This window comes from Leptonychotes weddellii, chromosome 5 (genome assembly GCF_054177405.1).
Source record: "Leptonychotes weddellii isolate Sample4059 chromosome 5, ASM5417740v2, whole genome shotgun sequence".
Classification (NCBI taxonomy): domain Eukaryota; kingdom Metazoa; phylum Chordata; class Mammalia; order Carnivora; family Phocidae; genus Leptonychotes; species Leptonychotes weddellii.
The window spans coordinates 158461509-158475391 of record NC_138373.1 but is presented as its reverse complement, the minus strand read 5'-3'; the positions used below and the strand labels follow the sequence as shown (position 1 = coordinate 158475391).

Below are 13883 nucleotides of genomic sequence, written 5' to 3'. Positions count from 1 at the left end.
CCCCGTCTTTGGTCCCTGCATGCTGCTGACCTGCATCTCCTACCTCGAGACCCGTTTCTTGAGCACCTGCTGGGGCGTCCTCACCTGTATCCCAATCCCCCAGACGGGGACTGAGGTGAGACGTAGCCCAATCTGCTCTTCAGGTACCTGGAGCAACACAGAACCCAAACTGCCCTCGGCCCCATTCCTCTGCCTAGGTGTCCTGGACCTGGGACAGCTCAGAGGATGCCCAGGGCGCCTTTCTATGAGGCCGGCCTGGGGCAAGGTCTGCAGGGGGGAAGCCCAGTCTACATGGCACGGGGGCCCCTGGCAGGGGAACATGGCCAATGAGCGGCCCCCAGAGGCTGGGCATGCCAGGAAGGATGCACAGAGCCCGGGGGGCGGGGGGCTCTGCTGGGGCCTGGGACAGCTGCCTGGCCGGCTGACGGGAACCCCGGCAGAGCCCCAGGGACCACTGTCTCCCTGTTCCCAATGAACTTGTGGCCTCTGACCAACAGAGCCCCACGCTGCCTCACGCACAACCCAGAATCATTTTTCTTGTATTGCTTTTCAGAATGAGTGCAGAATGGCAGCTGAGACTCGGCTCTATGATAAAAGCTTCTAATTGCTGGGATGGCTCATTCAAGATCAGAGATAAACCCAAGCCTGCCGAACACCTCCGGGAGGCACTGAGCTCCTGGCTGGTGTCGGGATCACCCCGTGTGCAGGAGCTCAGAGCTGGCGGGGGTGGGGGTCCACAGCACCATGGAGCCCCAGGCTCATGAGATGGATGAGCGGCGAGCTGCCTCACGCTGGGGACAGGGTCCGTGGAGCAGGGCTGCGAGCACAGCGTTTGGGGGACGGGACACACTGTGCCCAACGTTCCCCAGAGTCCCGGAGCTCGGGAGTGAAGGAGCCACCGGCGGCCGTGAGTGCGCAGGGAGGTGCGTGCCCAGCAGCCCACAGCTGGAGGCGGACTCACAGGGGGAGAGAAAACTGGGGGCACAGAACCGCCAGGTGCCGCAAGCCGCAGTGTCAGCAAGGCTATGGGAGGTCCTGTGGGAGGGGGCCCAGGAGGACCAGAACAGGGGGGCCACCTCGTGGTGGATTTCGCCTGCCAGGACGCCGCTGGACCTGCCTCCACGGCCATGGTCTCCGCCCTCCCTGCTGGGGGCCTCCAAGCTGCCCCGCATGGATGCCGGGCGCTCTGCCACGCTGGCCTCCCCGACCTCGGACGGCCTCGTGCCCGCAAGTGTGCAGGCCAGGAGGTGCTCACGGGCTGGTGTGGCGGTGACAAGGCCAGAAACACCAGTCCATCCCCACACGTGCCCCTCCTGGGCCCTCCCTGCACCACGCCGGTGTCATGGGGTCCCCTCACAGACGCGGCAGACCCCCGCTCCTCCTCTCCGGCCACAGCCTCTCATCAGAGTGGCCTCACGCCCGTGGCCCTAGCCAGCCTCACCAAGGCAAAGCTCACTGCCTGCCCCAAGTTTCCCCGGGGCCCCCGGTGCACTCCGAATGGACGCCGGCATCTTCCATAGGCCCCCGGCGTCCTGCCTCACCCCTGGAGATGACCTGGCGCCTCGAGCTCCTAGGAAGCCAGGCTCTCTCCGCAGCTGGCCGCAGGGCGGGCCCTGTGCGCACCCATCTCCCCGCTCCCCGGTGGGATCCGGAGTTCCAGGTCTGGGACGCCCCGGCGCGGCTGGGCTCTGGCTTCGAGGGGCTCGGCTGCGCAGCAGGTACGCTGGCGTCTGAGTCTTGGTACGTGACCCATTTTTCCTTCTGGGTTTAGAGAGGGTGCTTTTCCACCTGCAGCCCCGCGCAGACGGCCGCCGACGGATCTGCACTCCCCCATCCTCGGCGGGCACGCGCCCTTGGGAACCCGCGTCTGGGAGCTGCGGGAATTCCATTTTTAAGTACTTCTCTGATAATCTCTTCTCCACGTTTCTCTATTTTTGGACCTCATATTCTTCAGAACTCCTGAATTGATCTTCTAGTCTGTTTTTCTCCTACTTCTCTTAAAAAATCGACTCCATGGCTGAGACTTCCTCGTTCTACTGGATTGTGAACAACATCCGTTAACACACTCGCACTGTATACGTGCACACAAACGCACACACGTGCATGATCTTACGTGTACGTGTTCATCTACGTGTGTTTTATACACACTTTATACCTCTGTTCTTATAAAAGTGATACAGGTTATTTCCAAAAGTGCTCTTGATCTTCTTGGTGTCCAAGTCAGTGTCCTGAAGTGACCATGACTCTCTTCTTCTCCTCGCAATCCTGGGGCTTGGGGGCCTGTAGGTGACAGCTTACCCCTGCGTCATGGGCGGCCCGGCCCGGTGGGGGTAGGTCGGCAGGGGTGCCTTGCAGGGGAGCACGCCGGCCCCGGGGTGATCGCACCTCCTACGTGGGGCTCAGGGGTCCCGGAGCCAGACGACCCCCAGGGGAGGGAGGGCCGGGGTCGGGGCATGCGGCCCCATCGGTGTGCCCTCCTCCTCCCGCTTCCTGACCCGCCTCTGCCCCCACGGGGCGCCCACCCGCTTCACGGCACTGCTCTGTGGGCTCCTCCCCCACCACCTCCAGTGGCCTGTTTGCTCCAGGTCCTCTGGCTCAGCAGGCGGCCTTTGGTTGCTCTCGTCAAGCAGTGACCCTTTGCTTCCCCCACGTTGGCGAGCGGGATGTGAAGAACCGATGGGCAGATGGTGGGCTTCCCAGAAGGGTCCTCAGGCCCCAAATCACAGCGGCCCATGGGTTTCAGCCTCAAGCTTGGTATGTTAGTGAGGGGGAGAGGACACCCCCCCAAACTCATGTCCACCTGGAACCTCAGAAAGTGACATTTTTGGAAATGGAGTCATTAATGATGTGATAAAGTTTGTGACCTGGAATCCTCGATTTGGGAAGAGCCTGGGTGGGATGGTGTCGTCACGAGGCCTGGTTCTCATGGCACGTGGCCGTGGGAGGACAGGGGCACGCACTGGGTGACGCAGCCACACGTCCAGGAGGGCCTGGAGCCCCAGAGGCTGGACCAGGCCACACCTCGGCTTCACCCGGCGGGAACGAACGTCTGCCGCCGTGAGCCTCCAAGTGTGGGGTGACGGGGGGGGGCCGCCGGAGCCTCGCAGGGCGCGTCTCCAGAAAGAAGCCGCAGCGACCCCTCTGGGAGCTGAGGGACCGCACGTCTCAGGACCTGGGTCTTTAGGAAGAGTCCTCCCTGCTGGTGCTGGTGTGGCAGGGTCCAGAGTTGCCAGGCTTCTTCCCCTCGCTGGTGTGAACCCCCGGTGGGGCTGTCGGCCGCGGGGCCGGCTGCGAGGGCTGGGCTCTCTCCTGCCGCCCTGCCTGCAGGCCACCCAGGGGCCTGCACCCCACTCTCGAGCACCCAAGCGCGGGGCCCAGACCAGCTCATCGACCGAGAGCATCTGCTTCCTGCCATTTCCTCTCCTGTGCGCTCTGCCTTTTCTCCTTTCCGTGTCCTGTCACTTCATAGACGTGTCCAGACGGCAAAAACGAGAGGCATGTATGTTCTCTTCTTTTAACTAGGAGCCCACAACAAGCGTTTGCTAAGTTTCTACAGAGAGTCCCTGTAGGAATCTCTGCACCAGTGTGTGGGGCTCAGATCCGGAGCCCAGTCCTCAGGGCCCAGCGCTCGGGGCCCAGCACTCAGAGTCCAGCACTCAGGGTCCAGCACTTGGGTCCCAGTGCTCCAGGTCCAGTGCTCGGGGCTTGGGGTCCAGCGCTCCGGGTCGAGTGCTCAGGGTCTGGTGCTTGGGGCCCAACACTCGGGGCCCAGAACTTGGGGCCCAGAACTCAGGGCCCAGCACTCGGGGCCCAACGCTTGGGGTCTGGGGCTCCGGATAGAGCGCTCCAGGTCCAGTGCTCTGGGCTCGGTGTCCAGCACTCCGGGTTGAGGGCTCGGGGTCTGGGGCTCAGGGTCTAGCGCTCAGGGTCCAGCGCTTGGCGCCCAGCACTCGGGGCCCTACGCACTCGGGGCCCAGCACACAGGGCCACATGTGCCCCTCCTCCTGCATGTCTGCCCTGGGCGTGGGCCTGGCATGAGGAACCCGAATGGTGGCTGACTGGCAGAGCCATCCTCCTGGGCGCCCAGAGGGTCCAGACCTGGCACACGCTAGGCCCTCGGTGGTGCATGGAATCCAAGAACGCAGAGACCTCCCGGTTACCTGGACAAGGCGAGCCATCCTCAGGATGGTGGAGAAGGGCAGCGGCCCCCAGCCTGCCCCACGCTCGCTCACGCACCTGGGGTCAGACGCTCGGCACTGCAGGAGATGCTCGTCGGCAGAGCCCGACAGGAACAAATGAGAACATAACCCACCCGAGTGCTTCTCTGTCACGTGACCCGGTCTGCGGTGAGCGCTGACCTCTGGGACTGGTCAGCAGGCTGGGCTGGCGCCCCCTCCCAGTGTCGTCCAACAGAGATGCCCGGCCGCCCGCCCACACCTCCCGCGGCCACCCTGCTGGGACCGCTGGGCACCCGGGTGCTCGGGGACCCACTGCTGTGCTGCCAGGCAGGGCCTGCTCTTGGGAAGTGTGGTTTGGGGGAAGCGAGTTCCCAGGAAATCCAAGTTCCTGGACAGAATGCCCCTCACCCCCCACAACGGGGCCTTCATGCAGTACAGAGTTCAGGTGCGGTGCGTGATGCTCCTCAGAAAGATGGGTTCCCATCTAGCTGGTCGACTCTGATTCGGGAGATGGGGCCGCAGCTCACGCCGGGCACCTTGTAGTATGTCTGCGTTACAAAGTGTGGCAAAGCGACCACGGATCACGGCGTCCTGATCGCCACTGGCACGTGCCGCTCGCGGCCTCAGCAGCTCACATCTGGGGCAACGAGAGGCATGGGGAGGGCAGGAGGGCGCTCTGCTCTCGGGGGGACCCACACCACCCGCGGTCAGTGGGCACAGCGGAGGACTGCGGAGCTCAGGGGAGACCGTCCCTGGGGGCGTCACGGGAGGGCACTGCTGCGCCCTGGGGTGGGGCCTGCGGCATCCCCCGCGTCTCCTTTCCTGGTGCAGACCGGCGTCCACAGGGCTGACACGGCGTGGGAAGCAGAGGCTGGGCAGCCAGCACAGAGGCCAAATCCTCCCCCGAGCCCCCAGCACGGCGGGCTCCCCACGATTCACCGTGACCTGCCAGAGTCACCGCGTCCAGCCAGTGACCCTGTGCACACGTGTGAGCCTCACCAAGTGGGACCCCCCTCAGGACACGGGATTCTCTGATATTTTTACTTAATTTCTTCTTCCCTCTCTTAAATGCAGATCATGATCCAGTAAATTAATTTCATGACCCACTAATGGGGTGAAGACCCGTCCTCTGAAGAGTAGCACTCTCGGAAATACAAACATCAGCGTATCCCTGGGCTCTCTTCACAGGTGACCACATAATTTATCGCACGTTCTTATGTCAGCCCTGAGCGAGGGGCCGGAGGGGTGCCCGTCAGGCCCAGTGCCTGCCGCGGGTGGTTGGTGGGCACAGAGACGTGAGCAGCGTGGCCCTCACAGAGGAGTGAGCCTGACACGGTTGGCGGGGGGCGCCACTGAGACACGGCTGTGGCCACTGAGGCGGCGTGGGCAGTCACGTGGCTGAACAATCACGAGGGCTCTCAAAGCCCATCTCACGGAAAACCTACTCGTGGTGAAATGGGAAATCGCAGGGCTAGCCGACATCTGTAACGGAATCGAGATGCCAACTCGAAATGGGAATATACACTCCAGTTACACGGTGTTTGTGTCAAGAGCTCAAGTGACCTTTGAAGAAAGCTGTGCGAACAGGTCACCGCACACCAGGACTGCTGTCAGCGCCAGAGATGTGTCTGCAGACACCTGGGGAGACCCCGGGCCTCCGGCCTCAGCACACAGCCCCTCCATGGGATGCACCAGCCCAAGCCTCAGCACACACGCCCTCCACACTGTAAAGGGCACCGTGCCCCAGGTGTGCACCCCTATGGGGGTGAGGAACCCCGAGAGTGGGCACTTCTCCTGGACTTGCCCCGAGCCTAGCAGGTGTCCTTCCCCCACCTGGACCAGCAGGTGCATCTGCCTGAGCACCAGCTGGGGCATGCCGGCTGCCCCCCCAGGGCGGGCCCCCCTGAGAACGGGCAGACGGGAGAATCGATCTTCAGAGCTAAAAGACCCGTGGGCTCGTGCAAAGCCAGACCCAGCGTTTGAGGGGGGAAGGCCCAGCAGACTGAAAGGCTGCCTCCGCAGCCTACTACCAGCTGTGGTTTCCACAGCGGTCAGACCTAGGCGATGGTCGCGAGCTCCTGGGCCCGTGGGGCCACGGGACTGGCTGCAGCAAGGGGGATGCATCAAGGAACAGAGCCTGCCTACAGACGCTGGGCCTGCTAGAGGGGCTGCAGGGCAGGGAATGCAGAGCACGGGAGTGGGGAAGGGCTTGGGAGCCTCAGTCCACCTGTGCGACCGTGAGGGCTGCTGCTGGGCCACCTCCTTCAGCGGGCCTGCCCCCAGCACCGTGCTCAGGGCCTGGAGTGCAGGCCGGACCCCACAGCCACGCCCCAGGGCCACCGCTCTGGGTGGGCAGTCTGGAACCTCCCCCAGGCCTCCCCTCCTCCAGGTGTTCGCTCAAAAGACCCCATCACCTGGCATGTCCTGCCCACAGGGCTGCCGCGGGCCCTGCGGGGAACCCACACACTGACCCGCAGGCCCCAGGGATGCGGGACGGCAGCCCCGGCCGTGTAGGATCTGCTTGTCCCCAGGTCTCTGCCTTTTGGGAACAGCACACAGACAGGGACCCCGGAAAGATCAGCTGCCTCCTGGACGCCCCTGGAGGGGGCAGCCTCACGTCAGAAGCCGCCCAGGCTCCCTCAGAGCCGCCAGGCGGGTGACAGGTCACGAGCTGGCGATCCCCGCACACATCACAGGTGCGAGGACAGGATCGCCTGCGTCTGTGCTGGACACGGCTTGGGCAGCTGACATGCTGGGGAAGGCCCCCGCTGGCCGCCCTCGTCTCTCGGCTGACAGCCATGCTCGGCAGGTGCCCTTGGGTCCTGCCCACCTGCCGTCAATGCAGAACCACCTGATGCCCACAGACGGCCTGTCCTCAGAATGTGCCCCCGAGGGGCCCTAACTGCGCTCTCCTCGGCAGCCACGGAGCTAGGCCCCCTGGACACATGGCTGGATGGCCCGCCGGGACTCTGCGGAGGCTGGCATGCGGGGAGGGAGGAAGCGCGTGGGATTTCCTCTGCTCCAACTCCGAGGGGCTACAGCCCCCACCTTCCTGCACGACCCCGCGAGGAGACTCGGATGCCAGCCCGGCTTTCCGGATCCTTCCCTGGGGGCCCCAGACCTCCCTGACTGGACATTCCCAAGGCACGGAGGCGGGAATCAGGGCCAAGAGATCACAAGCCACTTCAGGTCTAGGTTTCTATGTGGAGCTCACGAGGAAGAGCCAGGATTGGGGTGATAATCAGCCCGGGGGAAGGAGAGGCCACTGCCGTGCGGGCCGAGGTCTGAGGAGCCCCAGCGCCCAAGCCAGTGGATGCAGGCCCCAGCTCCCGTGGCTTGCACCGTCGAGTGTGTGCCTTGAGGAACTTACCTTTGGAAAAGAGACCTCAGAGAGTGGCCCCAGAACCCCTTCTCCCCCTTCCCTCCCAACCTGTGGGTCAGCAGCCACGGGGACCAGGCGGGTCCCGGCTCTTGGAACAGAGCATATGCGGTGTGCCCCTCAGCGGGATCTGGGAGGGACCAGGGCACCCTTTGGGGTTTTTGAGGTCTCCGCGCAGAGTGGCCACCACGCGGTGCCCAGGGCAGGAGCCAACCTTGAGGACCACGCCCTTCCCCAATCCTTGCTCTTTAAAGAGGCTTCACCTGCCGTGAGGGGATCCTAACCCGTCCTCCTGCCTGGAGTCGTGAGCACACCCTCCGCCCCAGAAACGAGACGACGTTACCAACCACCCTGCGTGGACACTGAGCTACCTTTTGGGTGGACGCCTTCAGGTGGGCCCACCTGCCACAGGGACAGTCTGACGGAGCCCAGGGACAGACTGATCCGGCCCCAGAGGGTGAGGGGGGTGCGGAGGCGAGGCCGCGAGGCTGGAGGCCTCTCCGCACCAAGAAGCCCACTGCCACTCTCCCCGTCGCCGCCGACGTGCGGCCCCCCTCCCCACGGGTACCCACTGCCCGGGGCTGCTCGCCCTCCCAGTGCGAGGAGCGAGCGGGGCTGCATACGCACCGTGGTGGTCTTTATCCGTCCGCCGGGCTGTGTGCACGTCCAGCCTGACCGGTTGATCAGCAGGTCACAGCCTTCGCCCTCCAGACACGGGAGCATGTCACACCACTGCTTTGTCTTGATGATTCGCGCTGCGGGAGAGAAGAGAGCTGTTCAGCCGCTGCTCACGGGCACCCCGGGTGGCACCAGCAGCCCCCCTCCTACACGGCGGTGGGAAGGGTGATGGGCAGCGCCTGGTGCCCTTTGGGGTGGCCGGGCCACTATTCCTCCCTGGCTCCCCATTTAGCGCTGCTCCCTGGGTCCAGCTCTGCCACCAGTCTCTCAGTAAGTGGTAGCAAGGGGTGTTGAGGACAGTTTCCTCCCTGACGGAAAGATCTAGAAGCAGGGGCTGCGTCCAGAAACAGAGGATGATTGTATTCACTTAACCCTCACTCAAGGACCCCCGCAGAACAATGGGCTGTTCTCCAAATTAGGACCAAGTGCACGTCCTTCTAAATGCACGTACGACTGATTGGCTGCACGTTTATAAATCCGGGGCTGATACGAGAAGGGGGGTACTCCAGTTACAAAGTCTGGGCGCTCAGATCCGATGCCCACCATGGGCCAGACATTATTTCAGCTCAAAGCTAAGTCATCAACATGCATGCTTCCAAACACGGCATCCTCCCCAACTCCGGGCCGCTGCTGGAGAAGGCACAAAACCTGCAATTTCCCAGGAACGAGGATTTGGAGTCCGGGTCAAGGCCATGCGAGGACAGATGCGTCTTTGGGCACTTGCCCTGTGCTCGCCACGCCGGACTGTCCCCTCCGGGGTGGCAGGAAAAGGCAAGAGGGCTGGGAGAGAGCTTGGCCAGCCACGGTGTGGGTCTCCGGGCCGTTCCAGGGGATACAACAGCTCGTCACCCTGACACCAACTCCTTTCTAGGCCCTGCCATGGATGGGACTGTGCCCCCAAAGTCACGTGGTGAAGCCCTAACCCCTGGTGTGGGGGTCCTCGGAGACAGTGTTTTATAGAAGTCATTCAGGTTAAGTGAGGTCATGAGGGTGGGGTCCCGATCTAATAGGATCAGTGCCCTCGCGAGTAGAGACACCGAGCTGTGCGAGGCCTCCTGCCAGCACCTGGGCCGGCTGGCCCGTCCTCTCAAACTCCCGGCCCCCTGGGCGGTGAGAAGACAAACGTTTGCTGCTGAGGCCGCCCGGCCTGTGGTAATTCTGTCCCCGCAGCCTCGCAGGCGGTGACGCGAGGGAGACCCACCCCGCGGACGTGTTTCTCATCCCGCTGGGAAGTTGGCGTGGGAAACACGCCAGCCGAGCACCTACACGGTTCCCCAGGCGGGGCGGGGATGCGCCAGGTTCTGCTCACAGGGGCACAGCCTCCATCCCGGCAGGACCCATGGGACGGGAAGCTGGGTGGAGGCGGGAGCCTCTCTCTGGACCGCAGGCACAGGAGCTCGGCGCCTTTCCCAACACATGCCCGGGGCCTCGTTCCTCCCCTGCTCCTATCCCTGCCGGAGCCCCGAGCAGCATCGTCTTCCCAGATGCACCGTTTTGTGACAGTAACAGATGCCCCAAAAGGCCTGCTATGTGCCCGCATGTGCACCCCTTACGCCCACAGAGAGGCTACGGGCATGGAGCACACACACAGCCCAATCCCTGGAATCCCTGCCGGAGTGCCTGAGCCACGATCCTGACGAGTAAAGGAGGAGCTTCCCGGGATCAGCTGTGAGGAGCGGGGTGGAGCAGGCTAACGGGCAGATCGAAGAGCATCTGCAGCCACGCTCCCCAACCGTGCCCGAGCCCCACCCAGGGGCACGCGGCCATCGTAGCGGGCCAACGGTGCAGAACCTCAGCCCGCAGGGAGGCCCGGGGCCGCCCCAGCCCCTGCTGAGGGCCCGAGAGCGGGAGTAAGGCTGTCTCGGGGACAGATGTGCCCTCCTGTGGCAAGAAGGCAACGAGGTTCTGGAGGCAGGGAGCCTGAGGTCGCACCTCCTGCGAGGCCCTGCACGCCAGGCCTGGGCCTTCCCGAACGGGGCTGCACGTGTGGAGGGCAGGTCCTGGCCCGTGCTGGGCGGCCTGGTCTGCAGGACACGCGGTGACGCGGGAAGGCGGCAGAGCCAGGCCTGGGTTCCCTCCTGCAGTGCCGTGTGCTCACCCTGGTGCTCCGTCCCCCAGGGGAAGCACGGAGCTGGGGGCAGAGAAGGTGTCGCTGGAAGGACCCGGCCCAGGCTCGGCCCGTCAGCGCGCACGGACACGCAGCCCTCACGGTCGGGCCGCCTGCAGTCACTCGGACCGGGGCCGTGAGGGGGACAGACGCTGACCTCGGGACTCACCCGTCTGCCGTCCTCACGGCAGTCTCCTTCCCCCGCCCGGCCTGCGGCCGAGGCCCCCTCGCCCCGCGACGCCACCCTCAGTTCCACTGGGCCCGCTCGCCTCGCTCGAAGCAGCGTGGGGCTGCTCTCTAACGCCTTCCTGACCGTTGCGCACTCAGCTGAGAGCAGGCAGACGTGGGAGGGAGCACGTGGCCCCCAGCCCTGGCCCCCAGCACGTGTGACCACACGTGAGCGTGGCCACAGGCCAGAGAGAGGGACAGCGAGGCAGGACAGGGGGCCGGGTCCTCACAGCAGCCACGCATCTGACCATACATGTACATGCTTGTGCACCCCAACACGCGTGCGCACGTACACACACGGTGAAATGTGTGAACACGGGCAAACACGCATACACAGACCCACGGGCATGCAAACAGCACACACGGACACGTACCCATCTGTCCGTTCACAAGCGCACACACACACACGGACACGTACCCGCCTTGTGTTCACAAGGGCACACACACGTATCGACCTTGTGTTCACAGGCGCACACACAGGCGTGCACGCACAAGCAGTCGCTGACTGTCCCCCTCCCCCATGCCGTGGGGCAGCCTGGGCGTGCCGGGTGCCAGGTCAGCCGAGGGCACCGCGGGGCTGCTGCTGAGCACACACGCCTTTTGTCTGCTGCTGGGCTTCGCTCACCCTGCCTGAGCCCACTTCCTGCTGGAGGCACAGGACTGGCCGCCACATCCCAGGGACAAAGGGACCTTTCATGCCAAACGTCACCACTTCCGAGACGCTCCGGCGCCGGGGAGGGGGTGCACGGGGCCGTGAGCGACAGTGGTTGACTGCTGGCCTCTGGGGACACTGGTGGCAGCTAGCCGTGTGCCACAGCCGGGGGGCGCCTCGGCCCACAGCACACCGGGGGTCATCGCCACGTCGCCTGTGCCTGTCCCTGGGCCCGGGGAGAGCAGCTTGTGCAGACGGGTGCTGGGGCTGAAATGGAGCCACTGCACCAACCCCGGGCCTCTGACAGGGTGCCGGCCTGGCCTTGGGGTGGTGCCACTCCCTTCCCCCTCGGCATGTCCCCACCTGCCCTGTGTCCCCAGAGAGGCCACCAGGCACCCAGCACTCCCGAACACGTCTTGCTCGTGAACAGGCTTGCAGCCACAGCGTCCACCCCATGCACCTGCTGCTGGCCAGGCAGGGGAGTGAGCTCACCGCGCCGCCCGCACGCTCTGCCCCGAGAGCTGAGGGCCTCAGGCTGAGGCTCCAGGCCGCCCTGCATGTGGACGTTTAGGTGCTTCCGGGACAGGAGCTCTGCCTCAGTCTCCCACTGCCTCAGCCCAGGCACGCGTCAACAACGGGAGCTGTGGGCACCGTGTGGGCAGCCAGCTCGGGACACTGACGGTGCTGGGCCGGCATTACGGGGACAGAGGGACGGCAAGGCGATGGCTGGCCAGGGCCGGTCGCCCTGGTCTCGGGAGAGCGACGAGTGGTAGCCGGTGCCGGGCGTCAGGGAGAACAGCCGAGAAGCGGAGAGCGTGCGAGTCCCAGACACAGCATGCTAGATGGCCCCGGTCCATCTGCTGGAAGGCCAATTTGCCAGAACAACATTCGGGCAGGCCGTGAACGTGAATGGGGCTGAAGACAGATCAGGGCAGTGCCAGGGTGACAGGGGCCTGATGGGGGCAGCACGGACACTTCCAAGAGGGGACAGGGGAGTGAACTGCCTTCGAGGGAAAGGACAGCCCTTCGGAGACAGAGCAGGGCCATGCTGATGCCCGCTCATGCAGGGCGGCGGCGGGATTGGAGGGAGGGTCCTCCCGGCCCACCAGCAACCCGGCCTTGCCTGCCTCAGGACCCGGCCTGGGGCACAGACTCAAGTGCGCTGGGGAAGCGCTATCTTCCTGTGAGAGATGCAGGGGGTGGTGTGGCACCTGGTCACGTAGGGCCTAGTGCCGCACGCAGCGGGGTCCGATGAACACAGCCAGGAAACTCTCTCCACCAGCCCCTGCCCCCAGCTGGACCCCGAGAAGGACCAACTGAGGGGGCTCCCTGCCTGGAGCAGGACTGGGTGGGGGGCATGGGGTCTTGGAGCCGGAGGGGTGGGGTCTGCGTCCACCACTCTGAGCTGGACGCTCTCCTGACTGAGGGGTAATCTCTCCACCGAGCCCCTGGTACTCTCCTGGAGCATCCGGAAGCTTTCATCTGGGGCCGAGACGGGCGGCGAGTCCAGCTGCGGAGTCCCTGGCCCCATGCAGGGGTGCAGTCAGGGCCCCCCTCACACAGTGGCTCGGGGGCACGACGCACATAGCCCTCCCGCCACACTCCCTGGGGTCCCCCTTGGTGACCAGCTGCCTGAGACCAGGGTTGAGCAGCTGTCCCCGAGCGCCAACCCCCAGGGAGGAGGCAGAGCCCAACGGGGTCTGCAGAGGGCCCAGCCGGCGTCGGGGCCCCATGACCGTCTCCCATGAGAGTCCAGACTTCAGACACACAGCAAGGACCAGTGTCTCCCCCAGCTACTTGTATGACATCAGAATGATGGCTGTCACAGCATCGTCCTTCCAAGGCCTTTTCTAGAGAATGCTAGGGACCTGCCCCCACCGGGAATCAGCTTGGCCATCCTGGCGGCACTCCCCATTCTTATGGGTGTCATCCCCCACCAGGGAGAAGAGGCTCCCCAGGGTTTGCACAGGGAGAGGGGGTGAGTGCCAGGGCACCTCGTGTCACATGGCAGGCTGCCCCAGGGCTGTGGGGCGCAGCACCTGGGGACACACACCCCACACGTGCGCTGCTTGCTCCCCGCCCGTCCAGGAGGAGAGCGTGTGGCAGAACACATGCAGGGCTCTGTCCCCAGCCCCTGTCGTGACTGGATCATGCAGCGAGGCCAATGTGTCTAGGTGCATGAGAAGCTCCGGGCAGGTACTGGGAATGCCTCTGGACGGCTCTAGGTGAAATATAAGGTCTGCTCACGACACACAAAGACGCACAATGATCAGCACGATTTCATACAATGTGCCCCCATGCGTGATCAGCATCCCCAACCTCACAGCCTCCAAGCAAGTACAGGAGGAAATCTAAACGTGGAGCGAACCTGCAGGTACGTCCCTGCGGCGAGCCCAGCGCTAGAGCTATGTCTTCCCCAAACATCTGCCTTGTAAAATGAATGCCGCAAATTTAAATTTTATTGGTTTTGCAGTTTTGGTTGTGTTTAATCTGTAAATGGTTTCACTTTATTCCAGTTTATGGTCCGATGAGGGTTCCCAGCTTGGCGTTTGCTCATATTCCTGCAACATTATAATAAAAACGATTTAGGTCAATAGTGAGGGGCCCAAGGAAGTAGCTTCCCCTTAAAAGGAGTTTTCAAATGATTTAAGTCCCAGGAAC

General features: G+C 64.0%; 1 long non-coding RNA gene across 1 annotated transcript in view; it reads right to left on the bottom strand.

The window, feature by feature from the left end:
• LOC145721940 (uncharacterized) overlaps nucleotides 1–8307 on the bottom strand; it is a 31147-nt gene extending 22840 nt beyond the window's left edge. The window contains exon 1 of the long non-coding RNA XR_014145973.1: nucleotides 8185–8307. This is a non-coding gene — a long non-coding RNA (uncharacterized LOC145721940). The remainder of the gene's footprint in view (nucleotides 1–8184) is intronic.
• Nucleotides 8308–13883: the final 5576 nt, after the last annotated feature.